Below are 14,515 nucleotides of genomic sequence, written 5' to 3' on the forward strand. Positions count from 1 at the left end.
GTATTTCAGAAAGTGCAATTGGATGGGGAGTAACCACTGACCAGCAAACGCACAGGTCTTGGAGTTGCCACTAATCTCTCAGACCAACTGGCACTGGACGTTTGTAGAAACCTAACATTTCAGTTCATGTTTTCTTTTGGCTCGTGAACCAAAGCTGGCATCTGGCAGGTCTTGGAGACCTGTGCAATCAGACCTTCACCAACACCAACACCAGACTGAACTTCAGACTTATGACAGCACCAGCTGCTGAAGACGGCCCTTTGTTGCCAATGTCCTCTGCTTCCAAGTGGATTCTTTAGACTCAGTGTTCCAAAGGAAAAGTTGGACAGAGTAACCACATCTGTGTCTTCAATTCTTTTCTTCCTCTCTGCCCCTAAACTCAAAAAGTCCAGTTTTTTAGAGGTAGATTCCAACCACAATAGGGAACCTAGGCTTACTCCCTGCCGATGTCCACCAACAAGAAGCTAAGGAATCCAAGTAAGCCACTATTGAGGTTGGGCCTTAATGCATAATAAATGGCCAGAAGCTGACGAACTTTGTGGTATGGCCTGTGAACATTTATCCTTTATAAGTATTTGCCTATATAAGTTGCTTCCATTTCTCTGCTCTTCTAAGATTTTTAAGTAGGTCAGTCACTTCCCTATTGGGAGGGTACTGCCTGAGAGCTGGAGAATTAAATCATCTGCTCATCAGCCTTTGATAGGCCAAAATCTAGAAAGTCAGATAATTAATGCTCATCTGGTAGTAATTCTGGTAAGCCCCAAAGCACATTGCATCAATCTAAAGAGAGTGGTTGTTCCTAGGGTGTCCAGCCCTCTGGGTGTGCCTCTAATTGATGGGGCTTCTAAGGTGTGCTATTCTCAGTGCTAAAATTGGAAAAGTCCTGGGCAACTGCCATAAGTTGGCCATCCTCAGCTCCTACTCAACCTAGCCAATTATTACCATCTTGGAAGTTCCTTCTTTGTGTTCTTTCTTTCTTCATTATGTAAAATCTGATTTTTTTTTAAAATATTGAGAGTTAATTAAAATTAAAACCTGGCCTGTAGATCAAAACACAAGATTTGGCCACCGGACAACTCCGTTTGTGATCATTTTCTGAGATTAGAACGTGAACCTAGGGAACAAGTCAAGTAGATGATGTTAGTTTGCTGTTAGTCTGGGCCTTACACCAGAGTCAAAATGAATCATTTTGGCTCATTTATCCATTGTATGTCACTAATAGGAAGAGTTCCACATCAGCTTTAGGGCTGAAACCTAAGTTAGATGTAAACTAACACTTTGGTCATTTTCTTTGTCCTTGTTATCGTTTTATATCCTCCTTGGGAATCTATCAGAGGTATGTGTGAGAAAACAGGTTCCAGAGACTCTCTGGGACCAAACTCTCAACCTAACTAATGTTCTAATTATCGCATTGTTTTGCATGTTCCCCTGCTCTTTCATTGCGGACCTTGTCACTCTTTCCTTTTGACCCTCTGGCATGTGCTTATTTCATCAGAAACCAATATCTTTACATCCTCAGATTTTTCACAGATCACCCTCACCCTCTGCTTGCCATAAATAAGTTAATAAATATAAAACTACTTGGAGCAGTGCCTAGAATATAAGAAGTATCCATAAACATTTTCATCATTATCCTATCTTATCATTAGTAACTGAAACCTGGCTCTGCCCGGAGGACGCACTTTGCAATTGTCTCAGGGGGAAGTTTCCCATTGCTCTGTAAGACTTCAGTCCTCCCTGATGGAGGATAAAAAGATTGCATTCTCCACCTGCCCACTGCTGTTGGTAGACTATGAATTTATATCATCCTGCAGAAACTCGTGGGGTTTTAAGACTGGTACCACTGGCTTACAGCGTTTCACTTTTGTTATTGTTGTTGTGGTTGTGGTTGTTGTTGTTAGCCTTATCACAGCCCTACTATCATGGAGGACTTTGGAGCTGCCTTAGCATTTTCCTCCACCCTGATTCCTCTCGGGATCCTAACAGCTTCATGTCCATGCGAACACGCCATCCATTATAGCCTCCTACTTTCTTCACTCCAGCTTTTATAGTGTATCTTTTCAAGTTCACCATTAGGAAACTCTGAAATCCTAAATGTCAACATGCCATTCTCAGACCACAGTCACCTTTTAAAATCTCCTTTTACGAAAAGCACTTGAGCCTTTCTCTTTTCTGTACCACCTCCTCTCTCAGCATTACCCTTCATAGAGAAAATTGAAGCTGCCCTAAGGAAAGCCTTAACTTCCCTCTACGGCACCTTGAAAGGTATTTGTCTCCACTGCTACCTGGCTCAGGAGGAGGGGAACCACGGCCTCCTCTTGATCAAGCTTAGTTCTATCACTTGTGTTTTTGAGCTAATCACCCCTAATTCCCCAGGACAATTCCAAACCATTTATCGCTCTCATCCTGTGTGTCCTGGCTTCTTGCTGCTTGCCCGTGAATCATTTAAGTCTTTTTTATCTCAAAAGAAACATGAACAACCAGATTGTCCAACTAGCACCCCTCCTCTGCTCATTCCTTCATACCATAGCTCTTCAAATTCTCTGGTCTGGCATCCTCATGCCCTGTTCCTTCTTAAACATTATACTTGGGCATTTTCCACAGTCACTCCAATTAACAACCCTTACTTAGCTTACTTAACATACTTGATGCAAGAGAATTTCTGTATTTCCTAACATACTTGCCTTCTAGTAATTCTCGACCTTTACTCACTTTTTTCTCCATTGTTGTAGATATAAATTCCATGTATGAATGTCTTTTATCTTTTAGCCATTTCTCAGCCTTATCTTTCTCCACATTATCCTTCATGGTTTTTCCTAGTTTATATTTGGCTCACTCCTCATACCAGTATCTGTGATCTTCTTTCTCACTCATGGCTATGACACAAAATGCCCCCGATATATATACACACATGCATGTGCACACACACATACATTCAAGTGTGTACCTGTGTCACTGACCTCTTCTTTGAATTTTTGATCCATAATATGTGGTACCCTAAGGGAAATCTGTACCTGAATGTCCTAAAATCCCAAAAAGGCCACATGTAAAAAAAACTGACCTTGTCTTTCTCAGCCTTTCATCATATTCCTTGTAATTGTCACCAGATTTTTTTATTTTTTCCAGTCATTAACCTGAGAATCCTCTTAGAACCTTGCTTTTCCCACATCCTCATACTTAATTAGTATAACGTTAATTTGAATCCTTCAAGAGGCAGACACCAAGAGGGGAAATACCTGTGAAGAGTAAAGGGAGGGGAGCAGGAGCAGATAGAAAAATCCTTCAGACTGTAAAGCACATGTCATCTTTGTAAAGGAGAGGAGAAAGGATGGAAGATTGGGCAGGAAGATAAAGTTTAAAGCCAGCCAAGGGGGAGTCCTCCAGCCAGTCTCTCACTGTAGGTGTCCTGTATGCCCCAGGAGTCTTGCATGTTGTAGGACTGGCTTGCATCAGTAGCCTTAGCTAGGCTCATTCATTGGCTAGGAGCAGCAATGGGAATCATGGCCTTGGCATGAATGAAGTGGTGGACCTGGTGGCCTGGGACCTGGGGCACTGGTTAGTCATACTCTACACACTACAGAATATCTGGCAAATGCATGTTCATGTCTGCCGCCTTCCCAACCCTATCCATTTAACCTCCTAAATATCCATCACACTTCTTTCTGATCCATTCTCCTGGGTACAAACTCATTGTCTTTTTTCTGGAAGGCCAACTGTTGCCCCTACTACCAGTCTGGTCTTCCTCTACAGTTCCTTCTCCAAGTTACTGCTGTAACGCTTGTTTCCACAGGCAAATCCAACTTGATCACTCCCTAGCCAGCAGATTGTAGTCTTTCAGTGGACACTATGGGATAAAAGCCAAGCTTCTTGGATGTACCAGAATTCTACTGAAGCTAGATATCTAGTGGCCTACCTCAACACTTCCCTGACCACTCCACAAATGGACAACAACAGTCCACTAACTGAATTTGTAATCCTTCAAATGGACCTTCCTCAATTGTATGCCTCATGCCTTTGCCCATACAGTCACACCTGCCCATGGGGTGCACACTCTCATGGCTGCTCCCGGCCCCCCGGCCTCATTATGGATTGCCACATGGCTCAGAATGTTCTCCCAAAGTTCTCATGTTGGCTGTGCCCTGGCTGGAGAGCTTTAAAAACAAAGCAAAACAAAAATGATATGGATGTTTGGATCTCCTGCCCAAAGATTCTTATTTCATTAGTCTGGGCTATGGTTGGGCGTTAGGAGTATAAAAGCTCTCAAAAGGTTTCTACTGTGTAGCTACAGCAGAATTGAGAAACAACCACCTTGTAGAAGCTTTCCCCTAGGATTCCCAAAGTCCTAGGGTGAGTTTGGAGCTCCTGCCCTGGATGGCATGTAAACACCCTCTTCACATTTGTATGACCAGGTAAGAATTTGCTTTACTGGGTACAAGAAAGCTCCCTTGTTTCCTTCTTCTCGTTTTCTTAAATCATACTAAATCTGACTTGAGTCTTTAGGAGTGAGAAACCCCCTATCAGTCATTATTATAGGACTGGTCTTATTCCCCACTCCAAGGCTGCATAAATGTACAAGAGGGCCAATACCAAGTAAAATTTGAGGAAGAACCTATAGACTTTAGTTCTTCCTGCTTGCCCCTGAGATGTTCAGTGCCCTGGCCTAAAAGTGATCTACCATTGGGTAGCGGTGCACTGCTTCACTCTGCTCACACGTACATGGCCCCTAAGGCCATGTATTCAGTGCTCAGACTACTTGCCCTCTCTGAAAACCCACCACCACTAGTATCTCTGTAATTTGCAAACAAAACCCCTAAGTAGTGACGTTTTTTTACCTGCCTATCAACTTACAGTTTGGGGCCCTCATACACAAACACTGGTGAAGATGAACGGAACATAAAGGTTTGCTTGGTTCTATGCCTGAAGTAGGGATGGGAAAATGATTTTTTCATCTTCCAGGAATGAGAAACAAGACAGAAATCAACATCACAATAAATTATCCTACTATTCTTATATTGTACTATTTAATAATTTGGTTGCTTGTCTGCTTCCCCACCGGACTAAGGAATACGACGGCGGAGAATCTATGTTACCATGCTATGTGCCCTTTGCTAGAACAAGCCCAACATCGGCATTTAGAAGATACATTGGGCTTCTTGGGTTTCTTGGGCTGCTATAACAAAGTGCCATAGATAGGGAGGCTTCAATAACAGATGTGTATTCCTTAGAGTCCTTGAGGCTGGAAAGTCCAGGATCAAGGTACCAGGCAATCTGGTTCCTTTTGAGCACTTGCTTCCTGGCTTGCAGATGGCTGCCTTCTTGCTATTTCCTCGTAAGGCAGGGAGAGGGTTCTCTCTCTCTCTGCCTCATCTTTTTTTTTTTTTTTAAGACTTCTTTTATTTACTTGAGAGAGAGCAAGCGAGAGAGAAAGCGCAAGTGGGGAGGAGGCACAGAGGGAGAAGGAAAAGCAGGCTCCTTGCTGAGCAGGGAGCCAATGGGGGCTCCATCCCAGGACCCCAGGATCATGATCTAAGCTGAAGGCAGACATTTGACTGACTGTGAGCCTTGCAAGTGACCCTCTTTCTCATCTTATAAGGCCACTAATCCTATCATAAGGACCTCACCCTCATGACCTTAATTTTTACCCTAATTACCTCTCAAGGTCCCCATATCCAAATTGCATTACATTGAGGCTTAGAGTTAAATATGAATTTGCAGGGTACACAATTCCGTCTATAGCAGTAGGGCACAGTAAATCATTGCTTACTGTTACTTATTTTTGGCCCTTAAACCAATTCCGATTTCCTTTACATTTCTAAATAAACTTTATTCTGCATTGTTTCACTTATCATTTTTGCCATTCAGAAATAATTGCAATAAACTATGAATCCTATTATAAAGCACTGCCTCTTTTGAAACAGTTTTATGGCTTTTATCCTTTCTCTTGTTGATATGGCATATGATGTTGATTGATTTGTGAATATTGAGCCACCTTTGCTTTACAGGAACAAATCCCATTTGTTCATGGTGAATGATCCTATTAATGTATTGTTGGATTAGGTTTGCTGATATTTCATTGAGGATTTTTACACCAATTTTTATCAGAGATGTTGGCCTGTAGTGCTCTTTGTCTGTAGCATCTTTATATGGTTTTGATATCAGGGTAATGCTGGCCTCATAGAATGAATTTGGAAGCTTTTCTTCCTGTTTTATTTTTTTGGAGTAGTTTGAGAAGAATAGTTTCTAACTCTTCTTTAAATGTTCGGTAGAATTCACCTGTGAAGCCTTCTGGTCCTGGACATTTGTTTGCTGGGAATTTTTTTTATTACTGATTCAATTTCACTACTGATAATTGGTCTGTTCAAATTTTCTATTTCTTCTGATTCAGTTTTGGGAGGTTATATGTTTCTAGGCATTTATCCATTTCTTTCAGGCTGTCCATTTTGTTGGCACATGATTTTTCTTAAAATTCTTTTATAAGCCTTCATGTTTCCTGGTGTTATTTCTTTTTCATTCCTGATTTTACGTATTTTAGTTCTCTCTCCCTCGCTTTCTCTCTGTCTCTGTGAGTCTGGCTAGAAGTTCAATTTGTCGCTCTTCAAAAGAACCAGCTCATTTCATTGATATGTTTTATCGTGGGGGGTTTTTTGGTCTCTATTTCATTTATTGAGCTCTAATCCTTAGTATATCTTCCCTTCTACTGTCTTTGGGCTTTGTTCTTCGTTTTATACTTCTTTGAAATGTAATCTTAGGTTGTTGAGATTTTTCTTGCTTCTTGAGATAGGCCTGTATTGTTATAAACCTCTCTCTTAGCACAGCTTTTGCTGTACCCCAAGGATTCTGGACTATTGTGTTTTCATTTTCATTTGTCTCCATGTATTTTTTTATTTCCTCTTTGATTCCTTGGTTGGCCCATTCTTTGTTTAGTAGCATGTTATTTAATCTCCATGTATTTATGTGCTTTTCAGATTTTTTTCTTGTGGTTGATTTCTAACTGATTGGTGAAAAGATGCATGACATGGTGTGATTTCAAACTTTTTGAATTTGTTGAGACTTGTTTGTATTCTGGAAAACATTCCATGTGCACTTGGAAAGAATGTGTATTCCACTGTTTTAGGATGGATATTCTGAATATATTTGTTAGAACTATCTTATCCAATGTGTCATTCAAACCCATTGTTTCAAAAAAAAAAAAAAAACCATTGTTTCCTTGTTGATTTCCTGTTTGGTTGACCTATCCATTGATGTAAGTGGGTGTTAAAATTCTTTACTATTATTGTATTACTATTGATTACTTCTTTACTTTTGTTAGTAGTTGCTTTATATACTTGGGTGCCCCCATGCTGTGTGCAGAAATATTTACAATTGTTTAATCTTCTTTTTTGGATTGTTTCCTTTCAGATTATGTAGTGTCCTTCTTTGTTTCTTGTTATAGTTTTTGGTTTAAAATCTCTTTTGTCTAATGTAAGTATTGCTACCCCAGCATTCTTTTCACTTCCATTTGCATGATACGTGCTTCTCTGTCCCTTCACTTTAAATGTGCTTGTATCTTTAGGTCTGAAAGACCTCTTGTAAGCAGCAAATTGGTGGGTCTTATTTTTCTTATCCATTTTCTCACCCTGTGTCTTTTGATTGGAATGTTTCATCCATTTACATTCAAAGTAATTATTGATAGGTATGTACTTATTGCCATTTTGTTTCTTGTTTTATGGTTGTTTTGTTTTTCTTTGTTCCTTCTTTTTGCTCTTTTCTCTCACTATAAGTTGATTTTCTTTGGCGATGTTCCTTTTGCTTTATTTTTTGCATATCTATTATTTGATTTTGGTTTGTGGTTACCATTAAGTTTGTATATAATATCTTCTGCATAAATCAGTCTCTATTAGGTTGATGGTCACTTAAGTTTGAACTCATTCTTTATTCCTTTTCCGCCCATGTTTTAGGTATATGGTGTCATACTTCATATCCTTTTACTTTGTGAATACCTTGACTTTTACAGAGACCCTTACTTTTACTGTTTTTGTGTTTCTTCCTTTTCTTACTCCTCCTTATCTTTCCTTTCCTTTCCACTTAGTCCCCTGTAACATTTCTTGTAGGATTGATTTAGTGGTAATGAATACCTTTAACCACTGTTTGAGAAAAATCTTTATCTTTCTTTCTATCTGAATGATAGTCTTGCAAGATAGAGTATTCTGGTTGCAGGTTTTTTTTTTTTCTTTCAGCAGTTAGAATATATCATGTCACTCCCTTCTGGCCTGCAAGATTTCTGATGAAGAATTAGCTGATAGCCTTATAGGCTTTCCCTGTTATATAACATTTTTTTTCTGCTCCTTTTAAAATTCTATCATTACTTTTTGCCAGTTTAATTACTATATGTCTTGGTGTGGACCTCCTTAGGTCGATTTTGTTGGGAGTTCTCTCTGCTTCCTGGATCGGGATTTCTGTTTCCTTCCTCAAATTTGGGGTTTTCAGCTCTTCTTTCTTTAAATACATTTTCTACCCCCTTTTCTCTTCTCCTGAGACCCATGTAACGTGAATGTTATAATGCTTGATGGTATCACTGAGTTCCCTTAATCTATTTTCATTTTTTATTGTATTTTTCTTTCTCTTATTCATCTTGATTGCTTTCCATTACTTTGTCCTCCAGGTCTCTGATCAGTTCATCTGTTCCCTCTACTCTGCTAGTCATTCACTCTGGTATTTGTTTAATTTCACTTATGGAATTTTTCCAGCTCTGATTAACCCTTTTATGTTTTCTGTTTGTTAAAGGTCCCACTAAGGTCCTCCACTCTTTTCTCAAGTCCAGTGAATATCTTCATGATAATTACTTTAAATTCTCTATGAGACATATTACTTATCTCTGTTTTATTTAGGTCTCTTGCTATGATTTTTGTCCCATTCTTTCATTTGGGACAAATGACAGATTCCTCTGTCTCTTCACTCTAACTCTCTGTATCTATTTCTATGTGTTAGGAAAATCAACAACATCTTCTGCTCTTGAAAGTAATGGCTTTATGAAGAGGTCCTGTCATGCCCTGTAGTGCAATGTCCCCTGTTGACCTAAAACTTGTACTTCAAAAGTGTCTTCTGTGTGTGTTGTATGCACTCTCCAGCTGTGGCTGAGCTGTATTTGCCTTCAGTCTACTCATCTGCAATGACTCTCTTTGCCTGTTGTGGTCAGGGTTTGGTCCCTGTGTTGTTAATGGGCCAGTCTGGGGCCACTCGGGCTTGAATTGAGTCAGACCAGGCATTTGCCAGAGCTGTGCTCACCATGAATTGCAGGGTACTCTCCCTGTGTTGTCCCCCTAGAAGCTTTAGTTGGTGGCTGGGGCCTGCATTCAGACACAATGTCTTCCAGCCCATTGCTGGATCCCCAGTAGGACTGGTGTATGTAGTTATCTTCTCCTCTCTCTGGGACAGAAGTCCCTGTAAAGTGGTGCCGGCTCCTATCAGGGCTACTTATACACTGCTACACTGTGATACCACTTCAGATGGACTCCTGCCAAGGACATGTTGGATAAGGAGAGTGTGCAGGAGACCATTGGTGGGGGCGGGGGGGGGTGGGATGCAAAGTGTTCACAACGTTTGCAGTGGTCTGCTGTGGGAGGGTTCCTGTAGAGCTTTGAAGAACTCCTGTTAAGGGTGGCTTGGAGGGGGCAGTCTGCAGAAGAGTGTGTTGTTAACAAGCTAAGTGGAGAGTGTTCATGCTGTGCTGGTTCCCATGGGTGTCCTTGTATCTCGACTTGGGGGCATGGAGGGAAATGGCACCCCCAGTTCTTTTGTTCTTGGTGAAGTCTCCTCAAGATCCCTTCCCCTCAAGCACATGTTCTGAGATTTGCAAACAAATCTGCTTTGTGTTTTTCAACCTGCTGCTTGTATGCTACATCTCAGCCAGGCAGTTCACTGTGCTGTTTCTTTAAAAATGAGTGCTTACTTTCCTATTACCCTCCAGCATTTCTGGAGCTGAGTGCACAGACTTTTAAAGCCCCAGATTATAAGAACTCATAAAGCTAAACCTCTGGTTTTCAAAGCCAAATGTTATGGGAACTTGTCTTCCCAGTGTGGGTCCCCCATGCCTAGCGTGGGGTTTGCTCCTCTCCCATTGCTGTGCCTCTGGTGTCACTCCCTCCTATGAACAGTCTCACAGGTCAGTTTGGTGTGGGTCCCGTCTCCATTCTCCCTTCAGTTTTCTTCTTTACATTTAGCTGAGAGAGTCTATTCTGCTGATCTTTGGGTTGTTTTCTGGGTTTATTTACACTGCTGTGGGTGTTATCTAGTGTACCCATGGGAGGAAGTTAACTTAGGATCATCCTATTGCACCATCTTCCCTTGAAGTCTCCACTCTATATCTTTTGTTTAGTGTTTCATTTTGGCATCATTTTCAATACATAAGTTTAAAATAGTACAAAGAATCCCTGTATGACCTTCACTCAGATTCCCCAAATGTTAACATTCCATCCTATGTCTTTTGATTCTCCATTTTTATTCAAAATTCTATTTACATTCAAAATAATTTTTGATAGGCATGTACTTATAATTCTTTTTACCTGTTTTATGGTTGTTTTTGTAGTTCTTCTCTATTACTTTCTACTCTTTATTTCTTCCCTTGTTTGGTGGCTTTCTTTAGTGATAAGCTCGGATCAAAATACCAAGTAGAGTAGCTGTATAATAGTTATGTTTAAATGAAAAAGCTGACAGCCAAATGCTCATAAAATAATTGAGCTAGAAATCACTTACAAGCAAAGCAGATTGAATATCAAACACAATTCCTTCAGTTTACCCTGTCAGGAGTATTTCATAGATTAAAAGTGTATTTTCCTAGAGAGAAGTGTCTACATGATTTACTTCAGTCTTTTCACTAATGAAATTATATGTGTGGGTGTATATATATATATATATATATATATATATATATATAAAACTATATTTTATATATATACAATTTTACATTTCTGTATTCATATCTTTCTCCATTAACCAGGATGAAAATGAAACAACTTCATCTATTTTACTACTGGTTGCTCAGCATCTAGGAAAATACACAGCTGGTGCTTATATTGGCTGAAGAAAGGAATCATATTCATGATAAAGTGAAATATTTAATAACTAATATGGCATACATGGAAATTAATCACTTTAAGAAAATTGTAATTCTAAGTACTGAACTTTTAAGAGTTACTTATAAATGTACATGTTAAGTACTTATATAATAAACAGGTTAAATCAGGTGACACACATTTTTATTTTTAGAAAGCTGATTGTTAAAAATACTGAAATACTAATGAATTACTAATACTGATACTATGGTATTATGATGGCAAAATTTAGACAAGAAGTTTAGAATTTTAAATTATCAATATAGTTTGGAGATCCTTTAAATGCACACAGGTATGAATGCACACACACATAGTGTATATAACCACATAAAATTGAGCATAACTAAACTATTTTGATATAAAGCATGATAGACTAAATAAAATGACACCCATAATAGCAATAATCCAAGGCTATACATTTGAGTTGTGAAGAATTGAATCAAACTAGTCTTTACACATGGTTTATTTGCATAATTAATGAGAATATATACTGTTGAGTTATGAGAGTTGCTAATGTCCTTTTGCTAATGACTCTACATTGAAAGCAATTTGAAAATTAAATATTTAAATGGATCATTTGAAATAAAAGGTTAGCAACTGTTTAGTAAGTGTATGAAATTGGTTGCTGGCATTAAAATGATTTTTTTTTTTTTTTTTAAACAACCAACTGTTTCTCTGAATTAAGTTCTCAGGATAGTTTGGAAATTTTCATGGGGAGATAATGGACATAAGTAAACCAAAACCTATTGATTCCATTTACTGTATATATTATTCAGGAAATTTGGCTCCTAGGAGTGTTTGAATTTTTGTCCTGGATAAGAAAGATCTGAGGCAGTAGGCTTGGCCTTGCCTACTTTCAGCTATAGTTGGGCACGGGACCCAAGAGTAAGATGGCAAACAAGGTGGACCTCCAGCAGAATATGGGCTAGCCTTACTCACTGAAGCATAGGTCAGAGGGCCTAGGCAGAAAGCAGAATCCAGGTACCAGTGTGTGGGAAGAGTGATGAGAGTTAAAAGGTCTCAGTGTGGAGAAGAGAGTGCCCCTGGGGTCACAGCTACAGGCCCTTCCTAGACAACAGCATCTTGACTGTGAATGGGTTTTCAGTTGGGAAGAGATTTAAATAGGTTCAGCTATTCTTAAGGAGTTGTTTTCAACTGAAACAGTAGCAATCATCTACAATGTAATTAAATGCTACTTTCTGGAATGGAGCAAAAGGACTGTTCCTATCTGAATTGATTAATGAAACCTAAGGGCCATTTTTGACTAACAAAGGGAAAATTCTTAAAGGCATCCAGACAGAAACTGCAAGTTACTTGTGAAAGAAACTAGCCTGGCCTCGGTTTTCTTTTTTAAAAGTTAATACCAGCAGGAAATGGAGCAAGTTGTACTTAGCAATGATCTTGTGCATGCTAGCATGCACATGTAGTGTGCTAGAAGAGATTTTCAGATATGCAAAGATTCCCAAAACATTTCTCTTGCAGTACTGGAAAAAAATAAAATTACTGTGTAGATAATCGAAAGGTGACTCAAATTTAAAACTTTAAGAATGGGAAAGTTAGGGTATAAAAGAATGGTGATAAACATTATTATCAGTTAAATGTAGAAGTAGGTCAACAAAAGTGTTAGGCCACGTAGGAAGGGAGAATTATATAGGTTACATTCCATTTATACAGTGCAAACCAAAACGAACAAACATGTGTAATGTTTGTGTCAAATGTCTTGTGATGTGTCAAATGCTTTATAAGAAAGTATATCCTGCCATCTGAAAATCCTTTTTCTGATCTAGTCTAAAAAACAATTTAAGATAGACAGTATATACTCAAAGATGTTTGTCACATCATTTTTTATCATGACGAAAACTGAACCAAAATTTCAACAGTGGTAGAATGGGTACCCAATTATACATGCATTTGAAATAAGTGTAGAAAAAAAAAATGTAAGGCAGAGTATGGTGTGAGATATGCAAGCATCCAATCACAAAGGATGCTGACAGTTTGGTATTTCTGGGCTTATAAAACTGCTGAGCCAGTCTGTAGTGCTGGCTTCTCTGGATAGGGCCATTCCTCTTTCACACTCTTAAAATCTCTACTATAGGAAGGGACGTGTGACAAGCATTCCTATCTCTCTTAACAATTAATTGAAACATTGCTTGTAAAATTCTCCCTAAGAGTGAATTTAAACTGGTTCCAGTGTTCATTAGTCTCCACCCAATTCTGTACATCCAATCCCTCTAGAAGGAACTCCAAAGAGATTGTTACTGAATTCTCAGATCACAACTTTTTACAGAGGGGGGTTGCAGAAACAAAGTGAATAGTGTTGGGACATAGTTGGTGCCCAATGAATATTTATTGAAAACTACTTGAATATATCTGATGAGAATAATCATATGAGTAGTTCCAGAACTAGTGTGATAAATTATTGTTCAGCAAATGTTCCCTCACAACCTAATACCCCTGCCTCCTTGGAACTTCTCTGTCTTGTTGATGATGGGTTTGGCTATCTCACTTGTTTTAGCCAACAAGATGTTGGCAGAATGAAACTAGCAGAGGTTTGAAATGTGCCTGTCAGATTGCATGTAATCTTGCCTTTTGCTACAAAAATAACATGCTTAGGTAACCAGCCCTAGAGGAAAGAAAGATCTATAGAACAGATCTGGACCTAATCTAGAGTTTGGTACCAAGCCTAGCAAACCCAGTCCAGGCCAACTAAACTCCATCATCTTGCAGGTTGTGTGAAACCAAAATAAATGTTTGTTGCCCTAGGCCTACTGAGTTTTGGGATGGTTACTCAAGCAGCACACAATGGTAGAGCTAACTGATATAGTTTTGCCTATAAACTTAAAGACAACACAGTAAATTTTTAAAAATGTGAAAAAATATTAGCATCTATCAGAGTTAAATGTAAGAAATGGAGGAATGAAATGTTGCTTGGGAAAAACATAATTTAAGAGTAATAACCTAGTGTCTTCAGAGGGTAAGCTCTTGAGAGAAGGAAAATAGAAGAAATCAAACAAGAGATTATTCAAAATCTGGACCCATCAACAGTTGAGGGGCTAAAAATTTGTAAACAGAACACTCCAAAAGTGGGAAAGAAGTGGGAGGTAATCTACCAAAGATCTGTTTTTGACTAGGCTGCTTTATTTGTATGGGGTCTCTGTTTTATCCTCTGTGAAAGGAGGGAACAGCTGTAGATAAGCACTGTGGCATTAAAGCTGGATAAGCCTTTGAGATAGTTTTAAATCTAATTAGGAAAATAAGCTTAGAAAAGTATGTGGAGATAGATTCATCAGAAAATCAAATTCAATAAATAGATAAGGTTCTAGCTTGACGTAAAAATTGATTTGAACAGATTGTGAGTTTTTTGAGGTAGAGATATTTGGTGAAAGTTTCCCCATTTCCTTTTAGGTCACTTCCCTGCTAAACGT

At 38.9% G+C, this 14,515-nt stretch overlaps 1 long non-coding RNA gene across 1 annotated transcript in view; it reads left to right on the forward strand.

Annotated features, from left to right (window-relative positions):
- LOC140613809 (uncharacterized) overlaps window positions 1-14,515 on the forward strand; it is a 218,525-nt gene that overhangs the window by 171,105 nt on the left and 32,905 nt on the right. The window lies entirely within an intron of this gene.

This window comes from Canis lupus, chromosome 22, assembly GCF_048164855.1.
Source record: "Canis lupus baileyi chromosome 22, mCanLup2.hap1, whole genome shotgun sequence".
NCBI classification, from domain to species: domain Eukaryota; kingdom Metazoa; phylum Chordata; class Mammalia; order Carnivora; family Canidae; genus Canis; species Canis lupus.